The sequence below is a fragment of the Pezoporus wallicus genome, unplaced genomic scaffold, assembly GCF_028554395.1.
Source record: "Pezoporus wallicus isolate ANWC-B61680 ecotype Strahan unplaced genomic scaffold, APGP_CSIRO_Pwel_v1 contig_6665, whole genome shotgun sequence".
In the NCBI taxonomy this organism is placed as follows: Eukaryota; Metazoa; Chordata; class Aves; order Psittaciformes; family Psittacidae; genus Pezoporus; species Pezoporus wallicus.
In genome coordinates, this window is record NW_026636967.1 from 1,816,811 (window position 1) to 1,830,058 (window position 13,248).

Consider the following 13,248-nt stretch of genomic DNA (forward strand, 5'->3'; position numbering starts at 1 on the left):
AGGTGTAGGACCTTGCACTTGGCATGGTTAAAACTTCATGATGTTGGCATCAGCCCACCACACAAGCGTGTCAAGGTGCCTCTGGATGGCATTCCTTCCCTCCAGCGTATCAACCAAAACACACAGCTTGGTGTCATCGGCAAACTTGCTGAGGGCGCACTCAATCCCACTGTCCATGTCAGCGACGAAGATGTTGAACAAGACCAGTCCCAACACCAATCCCTGAGGGACACCACTCGTTACTGGTCTCCAGCCGGACATTGAGCCATTGACCACAACTCTTTGCATGTGGCCACCCAGCCAGTTCTTTATCCACCGAGTGGTGCATCCATCAAATTGATGTCTCTCCAATTTAGAGACAAGGATGTCATGTGGGACAGTGTCGAACGCTTTACACAAGTCCAGGTAGATGAGCTCAGCTGCTCTACCCCTGTCCATCAGTTCTGTAGCTCCATCATAGAAGGCCACCAAATTGGTCAGGCAGGATTTCCCCTTAGTGGAGCCATGCTGACTGTCACCAAGCTCCTTGTTGTTTTTCATGTTCCTTAGCATGCCTTCCAGGAGCATCTGCTCCAAGATTTTGCCAGGCACAGAGGTGAGACTGACTGGTCTGTAATTCCCCAGCTCATCCATTTTCCCCTTCTTGAAAATGGGGGTTATATTTCCGTTTTTCCAGTCATCGGGAACTTCACCTGACTGACAGGATTTTTCAAATAAGATGGGCACTGGCTTAGCAACTTCATTCGCCAGCTCCTTCATGACCCACGGATGGATTTCATCAGGTCCCATGGACTTGTGCTCATTCAGATTCTTAAGATGGTCTCAAACCAGATCCTCTCCTACAGTAGACCCAAGGTCTACATTCTCACAGTCCCTGTGTCTGCCTTCCAAGACTTGGGTGGTGTGGTCAGAGCTTTTGCCAGTGAAGACTGAGGCAACGAAGTCGTTAAGAACCTCAGCCTTCTCCAAATCCAGGGCATACAGTTCTGCTAGCTTCCAGAGAGAGCCCATGTTGTCTCTAGTCTGTCTTTTATTTACAGTGTACCCATAGAATCCCTTCCTGTTATCTTTCACATCCCTAGCCAAATTTAATTCTAACTGGGCCTTATCTTTCCTAACTTAGTCCCTAGCTTCCAGCACAACATCCCTGTATTATTCCCAGGACACCTGTCCTTGCTTCCACCTTTTTAAACCTCTTTTTTCCCTCTAAGTTTCCTCAGGAGCTCCTTATCCATCCAAGGAGGTCTCCTGGCCCTCCTGCTGCACTTCCTTCTAGTTGTGACGTAACACTCCTGAGCTCGTAGCAGGTGGTCCTTGAATATCAGCCAACAGTCTTGGCCCCCCCTACCCTCTAGGGCTATATCCCATGGAACCTTACTAAGCAGGTTCCTGAAGGGACCAAAGTCTGCTCTCTTGAAGTCCAGGGTAGTGAGCTTGCTGCAGGCTCTTCTCAGTGTCCTGAGGCTCTTGAACTCGACCATCTCATGACTGCAAATCTTCATTGCACCTCAGGATTTTACAAAGGCTTCTTTATGACACAGAAAAAATTCTGGTTTTCACTATGTGTACTCTACCTTGTGGTTATTTTTCCTTATTTTCTTTGTCAATGCTTTCACTGCTTTTGTTGTTGCTTTCATCTGCCGCAGATATGTGCAAAGCCCTTCACTGTGTCAGCTGAAAAACCGGTAGCAATTTTTTCATCCTGTGTATGTTTTTGCCTGTTTTTCTTAACATGCACTGGTATATTTTGTTCAACAGCTATTCCCATACTTCTCTTTTCCAGATAACTACAATTTTAACAACCTTTTCTACCTATTACTACTTAACCACACTGGTATCCAATGTCCTTTTTAATTATTCACACCTAATACAATTTATTTCCCTTGTGTACTATGTGGCAGTTTATTACGTATTAAGTACTTTTCTGCAGTAGATGGTATATGCAATTCCTCGTAGAGTTTCACCTAACATTTCTGCAGGTATTCTGCATGCCATAAAAACCAGGGAAAAGAAAAGAAAGAATAATTTTGAAAGACTCTTTCACTGCAGGCAAATCCTCTCACTGAAGCCTTTTGCATTCTCATGCTAGACAGTACCCTTGGAAAGGTTTAGGGATCTAAAAGTTGTTGCAGGAAGCAGTATTCCTCCAAGCAACATCTATTATTGATATTAATTGTTGCTACCATATAAACAGTAATTAACAGATAGCAACAAATCACACAACTACACGCTGGTCATACTGCTTAAATGTACTTCTGAAAAGGACTCAGACACTACAGTTACAAAGGTAATATTGCAGAGTACATTAAACAAATAGAGCAGAAAGTATTGCCCAGTACTTTCTCAGTCACAACATAACCAATGTGCCTGACTCATATGAAAGGATGCTATTTTAGACTTTGAATATCTCCCATCATTAAAGACTATGATAATTTTTTCTTCAAGAGGAAGAGGTGTAAGCTTAAATTTCAGATATATTCCATTTCAAGCAATTGTATTTGGCTTACTTACAAATTCCTAAATCCTTTGAACAAGGTATGTTAATTTTCATCGGTTTTTGTCTATGTTTAATGTTGGGGCACACTTTTAAAAAGATTCCATATTCTGTCTCAGAGGTGAAGTGGTATCTACTTACCAGTGAGGTAGCAGTTTGGGATCTTTATGGGCAAAAGTTACTGTATACTGTAAATCTGAGTCATGCTGCTGTTCTAAAAACTTTATTTAAAGACACTTTGTGAAATGTTATCTTTCCATTTGCATGGCCCACAGACAGCTGTGGGCATTACTATAATAAATAATGTCTTACTTAGAGAAGCTACGAAACTAGGCACATTTTCAAGAGTTCTTTGTGGGCTTATTGCTGTCTATAATTTTAAAAGATGACCCAATATCTAAGGTCTATGGACATGCCTACAACTAGAAGATCAGAAAGTATCACAAAAGCAGGCCTCATAGAAATTATTTGCAATGGACACATTCTGTATCGGAATTTATCATTGAAGCCAGGGAAGCCACAGCTTAAAATTAATGATGCAAATCCCTACTGTAAGCACAGCCCATACGGGTTTTTCAAGAGCTGAGCCTGCAAAATTACTGTATCTTGGTGACTTTACATGGTTTTAGAATAGGAATAAACCTGATCCATGCCACTGAAATTTTGTTTGCTTATTTTGAAAAAATCTCCATCAGTATTGCACTCAAATTAGTAAAAATGTAATTAGTGTCAATGCAGATATGAAATCATGTCTGAGCAAACTGCTGCCTGGCATGTGCAAGACATCTTCCTTTAGAAATGATATCTTCAATGCAATAAATATCAACCTTAAAACAAACTCAGCCATGCTTGGGATAATGTTAATCTGTGCACTTTTTATGTCTTTCCAGGATGTAATCCTGCTATAAATCAAGAAACTGCCTGCAAGCCTGATTGACTGAGCTGTGGCATTTGGTCTGTTTGCAGCTCAGACAATATCCTGGGACATTCAGTAACTGTTCTGATGTTTCTTACAAGATGGATTTCTCCATTTAGGCACATTTAGGGTATGTGTATTTCCAGAAAAATGTATATCTTCTTTAGCTTTGTTCAAGCTATGCAGCCAAGATATCAGTAATCTCATTGGCATTTAGGAGAAGCTATATTTGGGTTTAATTGCTAGTGCTCTGTTTATTTTACTGCAGAAAAATTTGTGAAAAAAGTGATACACACTTTTGCATTTAAGTACAGATGTTAATATGTAGTTGTTCACATATGCAGTTCATGGAGCTTTCTAAAAAATTAATATACATGGCTCTGAGTAGAGAATTTCATAGCTTTATTACTATCATAATCACTTACTTAGCAAATATAAATAAGAGTAAGGAAAATACTATATTCAAATATTTTTTTTTTTTTTTTTTTCTTCCAGAATATGTTAGCAAAGTGCAAAAAACATCTGACAAACTGTTTTCAGTTCCTGTAAAATTTCCTCACCGGAAGAATTTACTTTTATTCTTAAACCTTCCTACTTTACAAAACACAAGAGTTTTTCTCTTCATAAGGAAATAAATACGCAAATCAATTGACAATTATATACAGCAAGATTACATTTTCAGAATCTACATTCTGGGTGTTTTTCTTCAACATGCAGGATTAGATCATGTATTTGCCTAGACTGCTATACTGTGGTTGATATTATCCAGTAGCATATATCCGTGAAATGTAAAATGAAAACAGGGAACAGATAAGCATGAATAATAATGAAGTCTCTGTAATATTTTACAAGAGAGTATATGTTCTCTGCTATAACATCTGTACTGGTAATCTCCAAGCATGCATTCTATTACAAATTCTATCATAAAGTCTGTGGCTTTTGAGAGTTTGGGGAGAGGGGAGCTTGTCCCTGTCCCCAACCCTGAATCTATTTACACTAAGCCTTCAAGTTTTAGAGTCCTTAAAGTATCACTTTTAGTCCACCAGTTCCAAAGACATATTTTGCTTCAGTGGAAAATATGTGCTTATGCCTGAGACAGTGTTAAATACAAGATGACTTTAGAATCTACCATGATACCATTCCTGGTTTTTAAGCACATATATAGTTTTCCTTCCCAGTGACTATTCTAGTTCATTCTTGGACACATAATTTACATAACTTCCTTGTATAGCATGGCCTAAATTTTTCTTCAATTTAATTTATGCTGTATTGGAGTTACAAGTATGATTTTAGAATGCATTTACTACCTTTGCATTCTTCAGTGCAAAAGCTAATTTTAATAATGGGTCTTACAGTTTTTGTTTAAATCAGTCACTTTTTTTCAACTGGTTGATGACGAATCAAACCTGGTACTAGCCAGTTATTTTCTTTATCCTTCTGTTCCTCAGAGTATTTTATTTTCAATATTCCTTTTTTTTCTTTATCTTTACAAAATGATATTATGTTAAAATATTTTTAGATTAAAGAAAACATTGCGAGAGGGCATACATATTGTATTAAACAAAATACTGTATCACCTCAACTGAGACTATTATGAAACAATAAGAAGACTCATCTTATGAAGACATTGGTGGCAAACTTTAAATAGAGCATCCAAGGTTTATAAAATTAACCTTCATTGAAAGGTCAAATAGCTCATATGAATAACTTCTTTAACATTAGTAAATGGTACACAAAGAAATAGTCACTGATGTCTGTCACCTATTTCTTATAGGATGAATTGATTTGGGAATTTTTATTAATTGGTTGTCTTTTGTGCATACAGTTTCCCTTGTAATGTAGAGTGGGCATGCATGCTCAGGGTCAGTGCTGGCTAGACATAGGAGCAGAGAAGAACAGCATTTTTGCATCTTGTCTGCTTTAGACAGAATCATAGAATACCAGATTGGAAGGGACCTCAAGCATCATCTGGTCCAGTCTTTCTAAGCAAAACATGACCCAGACTAGATGTTCCAACACCCCTGTCCAGCTGAATCTTAACTGCGTCTAATGTTGATGAAACTATCACATCCCTGGGGAGCTTATTCAAATGGCTGATGGTTCTCATAGTGCAAAATTTTCCTCTTGTGTTCAATTGGAATCTTCCAAGGATTAACTTGTGCCTATTACTCCTCATCTTTCCCATGTGAATCCTTGAAAAAGAAAGTAGCAATTATAGTGAATTTAAGTGATTCAGGGCAGTCCTGCAGAGAAGGACTCGGGGGTGTTGGTCAATGAGAAACTGAACGTGAGCCGGCAGTGTGCGCTCGCAGCCCAGAAAGCCAACCATATCCTGGGCTGCATCAAAAGGAGCGTGACCAGCAGGTTGAAGGTGATCCTGCCCCTCTACTCTGCTCTTGTGAGACCTCACCTGGAGTATAGCGTGCAGTTCTGGTGTCCTCAACATAAAAGGGACATGGAACTGTTGGAACAAGTCCAGAGGAGGGCCACAAGGATGATCAGGGAACTGGAGCACTGCCCGTATGAAGACAGGCTGAGGAAGTTGGGGTTGTTCAGCCTGGAGAAGAGAAGGCTGCATGGAGACCTCATAGCAGCCTTCCAGTATCCGAATGGGGCTTGTAAGGATACTGGAAAGGGACTCTTCATCAGGGACTGTAGTGATAGGACAAGGGGTAATGGGTTAAAACTTAAACAGGGAAAATTTATATTGGATATAAGGAAGAAGTTCTTTCCTGTTAGGGTGGTGAGGCACTGGAATGGGTTGTCCAAGGAAGCTGTGAATGCTCCATCCCTGGCGGTGTTCAAGACCTGGTTGGACAGAGCCTTTGGTGACATGGTTTAGTGTGAGGTGTCCCTACCCTTGGCAGGGGGAGTTGAACTAGATGATCTTAAGGTCCTTTCCAACCCTAATTATTCTATGATTCTACGATCCTATAACAAATTATTCCATGACTTCCAGCAAATTTTTTAAAATCTCATTTCTCAAGCAACAGGTCGTTGATAAATGACTGGGGACCTAAATAAAAGTTCTTAAAAGTAATTGTAAAATATTACTAATAGCCTCTTAAAGCTATTATTTTTCCTCATAGTAGAATAATACAATACTGTTATTCTGTGTATGTATGCAATACAAAATATTAAACTTTGATTGTTTTCACTTCTTGCCAAAACTATAGATAATTATATGGTTGATACAATACTTTTTACAGTAACTTTTATCCCCAAATTTAAATACAACAATGTGCCCTATTACTGAGTCATTTTAACAAATGATTTGCATTCAATACAATCTTTAACAGCAGAATGTGCTTTATTCATTACACTTCTTAATTTCTTGTGCTTTCTGATTTAGCTTTTAATATTACAGAATGCACTCCATAATGAGTTTTTACTGTTTTTTCAGACAGATATTACGATAAGTAAAAAAATCTACTAGATGGATCTTCATCTCTAGACCTCAATCCAACAAAGCCTAAGAATGGAATAGTTAGAGTTGGAAAGGACTTTAAGATCATCTAGTTCCAACCCCCCTGCCATGAGCAAGGACACCTCACACTAAGCCATGTCACCCAAGACTCTGTCCAACCTGGCCTGGAACACTGCCAGAGACAGAGCATTCACAGCTTCCTTGGGCAACCCATTCCAGTGCCTCACCACCCTCACAGTAAAGAACTTCTTCCTTGCATGTAACCTAAACTTCCCCTGTTTAAGTTTGGACCCACTACCTTTTCTCCTATCATTACAGTCCATAATTAAGAGTTCTCCAGCATCCTTACAGGCCTCCTTCAGATACTGGAAGGCTGCTATGAGGTTTTCATGCAGCCTTCTCTTCTCTTCTTGAGACAAAATTCTGCTCTCTTGAAGTGGAACACAAAGAGCTTGCTGTGTGCCCTTCTCACTATCCTGAGGATCTCGAACTCGAGCATCTCATGATTGATACAGACAAGGCTGACCCAGAGAGTCACACTTCCAGCCAGCCCTTCCCTGTTGGTGAGCACGAGGTCAAGCATGGCAACTCTCCCTTTTGACTCCTCTACTACTTGCAAGAGGCAATTGCCTTACACACAATCAAGGAACCTCCTGGATTGCTTATCTTGGGCTGTACTGTCCTTCCAGCAAATATCAGGATGGTTGAAGTACAAGGGCCTGCAAGAGTGAGGCTGCTCCTATCTGTCTATAGAGTGCTTCATCCACAGAGTCCTCTTGATAAGGAGGTCTGTAACAGACCCCCACAGTAATGTCCCCATTGCTGTTCTCCCCTTGACCCTGACCCACAAGTTCTCTATTGACTCATCACCTGTCCCCAGACAGAGTTCCATACTCTGCAGCCTATCCCTCACATAAATAGCAACTCCCCCTCCCCATCTGCCTGGCCTGTCTCTCCTAAAGAGCCTATAACCTTCCAGTCCAATACTCCAGTCATAGGAGTCATCCCAACATGTTTCTGTGGTGCCAATGATATCATATCCCTGTAGATGTGCACATATCTCTAATACCTCTTGTTTATTCCCCATACTGTGGGCGTTTGTATAGAGGCATCTGAGCCAAGTTCCAAATGAAACCAACTCATTGGCTGGAGCAGCTGAAATAGCTCTGCATTGCTCCAAGCATTTATTACAGGTGCTGGCAACTGACTAGGAGTGCTGGGATGGATAGATCCCTCCCTTCCCTCAACACATCTAGTTTAAAGCTGCCTTGACCAGCCAGGCAAGTCTCCTACCAAAGCAGCTCTTCCCCTTGTCAGATCAGCTCCCCCAGCCTCCAGTAGACCTGGTCTCCCAAATCAAGTCCCATGCTCTAAACAACCAAACCCCTGAATATGACACCACTGTTCTAACCATTTATTAACCTGCCAAAACCATCAGGCCTTTTCAACATCCTCCCCTTTGACCTGGAGGACTGATGAAAAAGCTGTCTGAGCCCCAGAGCCCCTAACTGCCTCTCCCAGGGCTCTGTAGTCCTTCTTAATGTTCTCCAGGATACTGCTGTCAATATCACTAGCACCCACATGGACCACAGGAAGTGGTTAATTTTCAGTGGGGCTTACTGAGCAGCCTCTCAGCAATATCCCTGATCCAAACCCCTGGTAGGAAACACACCTCCTTTGAGACTTAGTCAAGCCCACAGATGGTGCTTCTGTGCCTTTTAGAGTCACCTACTACTACGACCTGCTGCTTTTTCCTTCAGGCACCAGCAGCGATCCTCTTTACTGATGCATCAGAAGGATGTTCATTTGGCGTGGTGTGCATTTCCTCATTAGCCCCCTGCAGAACTGTGAAGCAGTTCTGGGTAGGGACATCTGATTTTGGAGGACCCCCCTTGCTTTTTTTGTCTTTCTAAATACTAACTTTCTTCTATGTTCTACTAACTTTCTAAATACTGCTAGTTTTAGGGATCACTGCATTTTATTTAGTCAACAGTTACTCCTATGGATTTTACAGTCAATGGATAGAATAAATTAATAAGCCCGATTAAGTATTTGTTGACAGTGTGGTTTATATATTTACTAGACTCAAGAAAATAAAGATAAAAAATTACCTTTTGAAAATGCACACAGTACACTTTCCTTATACTAGGAATAATCCAGAGAAGTACTACAAATCTTGCCAAAGTATAAGAAAGTGTTAGCATTAATACTTGACACTTTAGTATTTTAAAACAGTGCCTATATTTTTCATTTTCACAAAGAAAATTCAGTGATTTACAGCCTGCATACTTAAATGAGCAATTTCTGGATAACTTATTTGTGATGAGTAGTAAAAAAAACAAACATATAAGCAACCTGAAAACTTGTTTTGTTATTTTTGACTCAGTGAAAGACAGGGAGCAAAAAGATTTAAAAATACATTATAACCTTGATCATTTACAGAAAGCGGTTGTCATCTTTCTTGGAATTGTGGATTAAGATACAGATTTTCTTGGCAACACTTCCTAAGTGAAGTACTGCATGACAAAATAGGCTAGCATAATTCACAGGAGGTGAAAGTTTGGAAATCATTAATTTGCTTTCCTAACTTCTTCAATTTGATTTATGATTGTTCCTTCTTTTTAAAGAGACAATCCAGTAGTTACAGCTCCATAATAAACCTTTGTGCATAACTAATGAGATCTAGTTTAACATATGTATTTTAGGATTTTACAGAGGAGTAATGATAACTCAGAATTCTATTTGATAATTACATGACCCGTTGCATCTGTCATGTAGTTAGAAAGACACAATGGGTAGTTAAATATTATCCTTCTTTTTCCTCCCATAAGATGGACATGAGAAAGGATACAGGCCAGGCAGAGGACTACCTGGCTTGGAGCAGCTCCACAGTGTCGTGGTTTAAACCCTAGCCAGACAGCTTGCTTACTCACTCCCAGTGAGTGGTGCCGGGCTGACAGCAATCGAGGGCCCCTCACCCCACCCCGGGGCTCTCCCCTTCCCCGCTCCCGGAGGAATGAGGAGAAGGATCGAAAGAGTGCAATTCCCACAGGTTGAGACAAGAACAGTCCAGCAACCAATGTACAACACAAATCACCACCGCTACTGCCAACAACAACAATGATAAGGGAAAATAACAAGGGAAGAGAATACAATATCACCGGCCAAGAAATGAGTCCCATCCGGAAGCCCGTGTCCTTCCAGGGAACTCCCAGTTACCCCCCACCCCGGGCATGACATGCTGTGGTATGGAATACCTCTTTGGCTAGCCTGGGTCAGGCGCCCCATCTCTGCTTCCTCCCGGCTTCCCCTTCACCCTGGCAGAGCATGAGCCTCACAAAGTCCTTGGTCAGGGTAAACATCACTTAGCAACAACCGAAAACATCGGCTTCACCAACACTGTTCCCAGGCTGGAAGTCAAAACGCAGCACTGCACCAGCTACCATGAAGGAGAAACATGACTGCTACTGCTGAACCAAGGACATTATCCACCCTTTATTCCATACCATTCACATCATGCTCAGATCCCACATTTTCAATACACCATCACTCTCCTGCATATATACATCCATATACACACAGACCAAGAGAAAGAGATCATTTTCTTAGTGCATAGACCAATCCCTATAATGCTGCTGAGTCCATTTGGTCCATGATGTCAGGTTCCATCTCTTGTAACAATCTTTTGGGGCAGGAAAGGTTGTGTGCAGTATTGGATCGTTGCCTGCTGATGCCGGTCGTTCCTTCACTGTGGAACCCATCCGGTTCTATCAAAGTTCATTCCCTGTTGGGATGATGGTTAGAGGGAAGTCAGGGCTAGTCGCTGGTGACCTGGAGACATCTAGTTGATGGGCTATAAAAGTATTACACAGCAAGCAACAGCATACAATTAAGTTCATTGGCTGTTTTCCCCTAAAATCAAATCCCCTTGAGGTATACATCGGACTTCCCCATCTTCCTGCATTACCCACCAAGTATATCCAGGTCCCTGAGCAAAAGCAATCCCACGAGTGGGTTTGCCTTTACCTGAAGCAGGAATAACCCAGACTGTCTTCCCCAGCAAATTCTTCGTATGCACCACGGGAACTTTGTCCCCCTCTCCAATATGTAAAAGTTCTGACTGGGCTGGGCCAGCCCTGTAGGCAGATCCTCTGGTGTTGACCAACCAGGTGGCCTTTGGTAAGTGTGCATCCCAATGCTTGCAAGTTCCCCCACCCATTGCTGTCAGTGTAGTTTTTAACAGCCCATTGTACCTTTCTCCAAGACTTCTTCTGCTGTATCGCCCCACACAATAATGTCATCAATGTATTGCAGGTGTTCTGGAGCTTGCCCCTGTTCCAGTGCAGTCTGGATCAGTCCATGGCAAATGGTAGGGCTGTGTTTCCACCCCTGGGGCAGTGAGTTCCAAGTGAACTGGACAACCCTCCAAGTAAAAGCAAACTGTGGCCTGCACTCTGCTGACAAAGGAATTGAGAAAAATGCATTGGCAATATCAACCGTGGCATACCACTTGGCTGCCTTTGACTCTAGTTCATACTGACGCTCTAGCATGTCCAGTACGGCAGCACTCAATGGCGGTGTGACTTCATTCAGGCCACGATTGTCTACTGTTAGTCTCCATTCTCCATTAGACTTTCACACTTGCCATATGGGGCTATTAAAGGGCGAGCGGGTCCTGCTGATCACTCCCTGACTCTCCAGTCCACGGATCAGCTGATGGATGGGAATCAGGGAGTCTCGGTTGGTGCGATATTGCTGCTGGTGCACTGTTGTGGTCACAATTGGCACTTGTTGTTCTTCGACTTTCAGCAACCCCACAGCAGAGGGATCTTCTGAGAGACCAGGCAAGGTGGACAGCTGCTCAATTTCCTCAGTCTCCAAAGCAGCAATACCAAAAGCCCACCGGTACCCTTTTGGGTCTTTGAAGTACCCTCTCTTGAGGTAGTCTATGCCGAGGATGCATGGAGCCTCTGGACCAGTCACAATAGGGTGCTTTTGCCACTCCCTCCCAGTCAGGCTGATTTCAGCCTCCAGCACAGTCAACTCTTGGGATCCTCCTGTTACTCCAGAAATATAGATGGGTTCCACCCCTTGACAGCTTGATGGCATCAGGGTACACTGTGCACCGGTATCTACTAGAGCCTTATACTTCTGTGGGACTGATGTGCCAGGCCATCTGATCCACACAGTCCAGTAAATCCGATTGCCCCCTACCTCCACCTGGCTGGAGGCAGGGCCCCGCTAATGGTCACCACAGCGTTGGACACTTAAGTCATGGTGAAAGGGATTATTCTTCGTTGTCACAGGAGCTGGAGTAAAATCAGCTCTTCCATTCCATCTGGGAAACTGCTCACCAGAGACTGAAGCCGTAGCTCTCATGGGATGATCTCACCCGTTCCTCCAAAGATGAAATAGGTTTTCCATCCCACTTTGTCATGTCTCCTCCGTGATCCTGCAGGTAAAACCATAGGGTACCCCGTGGCGTATACCTCCTGTATCTCCTCTCTTGAACAATAGGACGCCTTTTGTTAATAGCTGAGACGTGTGTTGGTACACGTGAGGAGCTGGATAAATCAGATAGATCGTCCCTCAATTGTTTGAGGTCCTGGGACAGTTTTTCCACAGCTGAGATGATGGAAGGGCTGAGATTGTCTTCAAACTCTCGGAGTTTATGAACCATTTAATCCACTGTTAGTGGTACTATGTCATTCCAGGTTACTGTTGCCACTGAATGGGCATATGATGACGGTGCATTCCGTGTAAGTTTTCGCCACATGGGTCATGTACATTCAACTTCATTTGGATCTATGGATATATCCCTGTTATTCGGCTTGATGTGATAGATCATCTCTACGATGTCTGATTCCCTCAGAGACTGGATGCCTTTGTCTATAGTAGTCCACTTGGCCGAACAACTCATAACATCATCCTTGTATGGAAACCTTTCTTTCACAGCTGCCAAGAGCCGCCTCCAAAGACTGAGGGACCTTTTCTCTCTTGCAATTGCTTTGTCAATTTCCCCTTCTCTAGCAAGTGATCCCAGCTGCTTGGCTTCTGTACCTTCTAGTTCGTGACCATCGGCCCCATTGTCCCAGCATCGGAGTAACCAGGTGATGATGTGCTCCCCTGGTTGACAGGTAAAATCTTTTCACATATTCCGCAGCTCGGTTGAGGTCCAAGGTCAAGAAGTTACCTCTTCTTCTTCTTCGTCATGTGATGATGACTCCTGATCAGATGCTAGACCGGGTGGTGAATTCATTCTTTCTTCATCCTGCTTCACCCTTCTTGCCTCTCTTTTTGCTTGTTCTCTTGCGTACAGGGGCAACCGATATTGGTACGAAGTGGTCCTCTGGTTTGGCTGCAGTGATTATCACTGTGGTTTGAGTAGCAACTGTACTTGTTGCTGGGGGT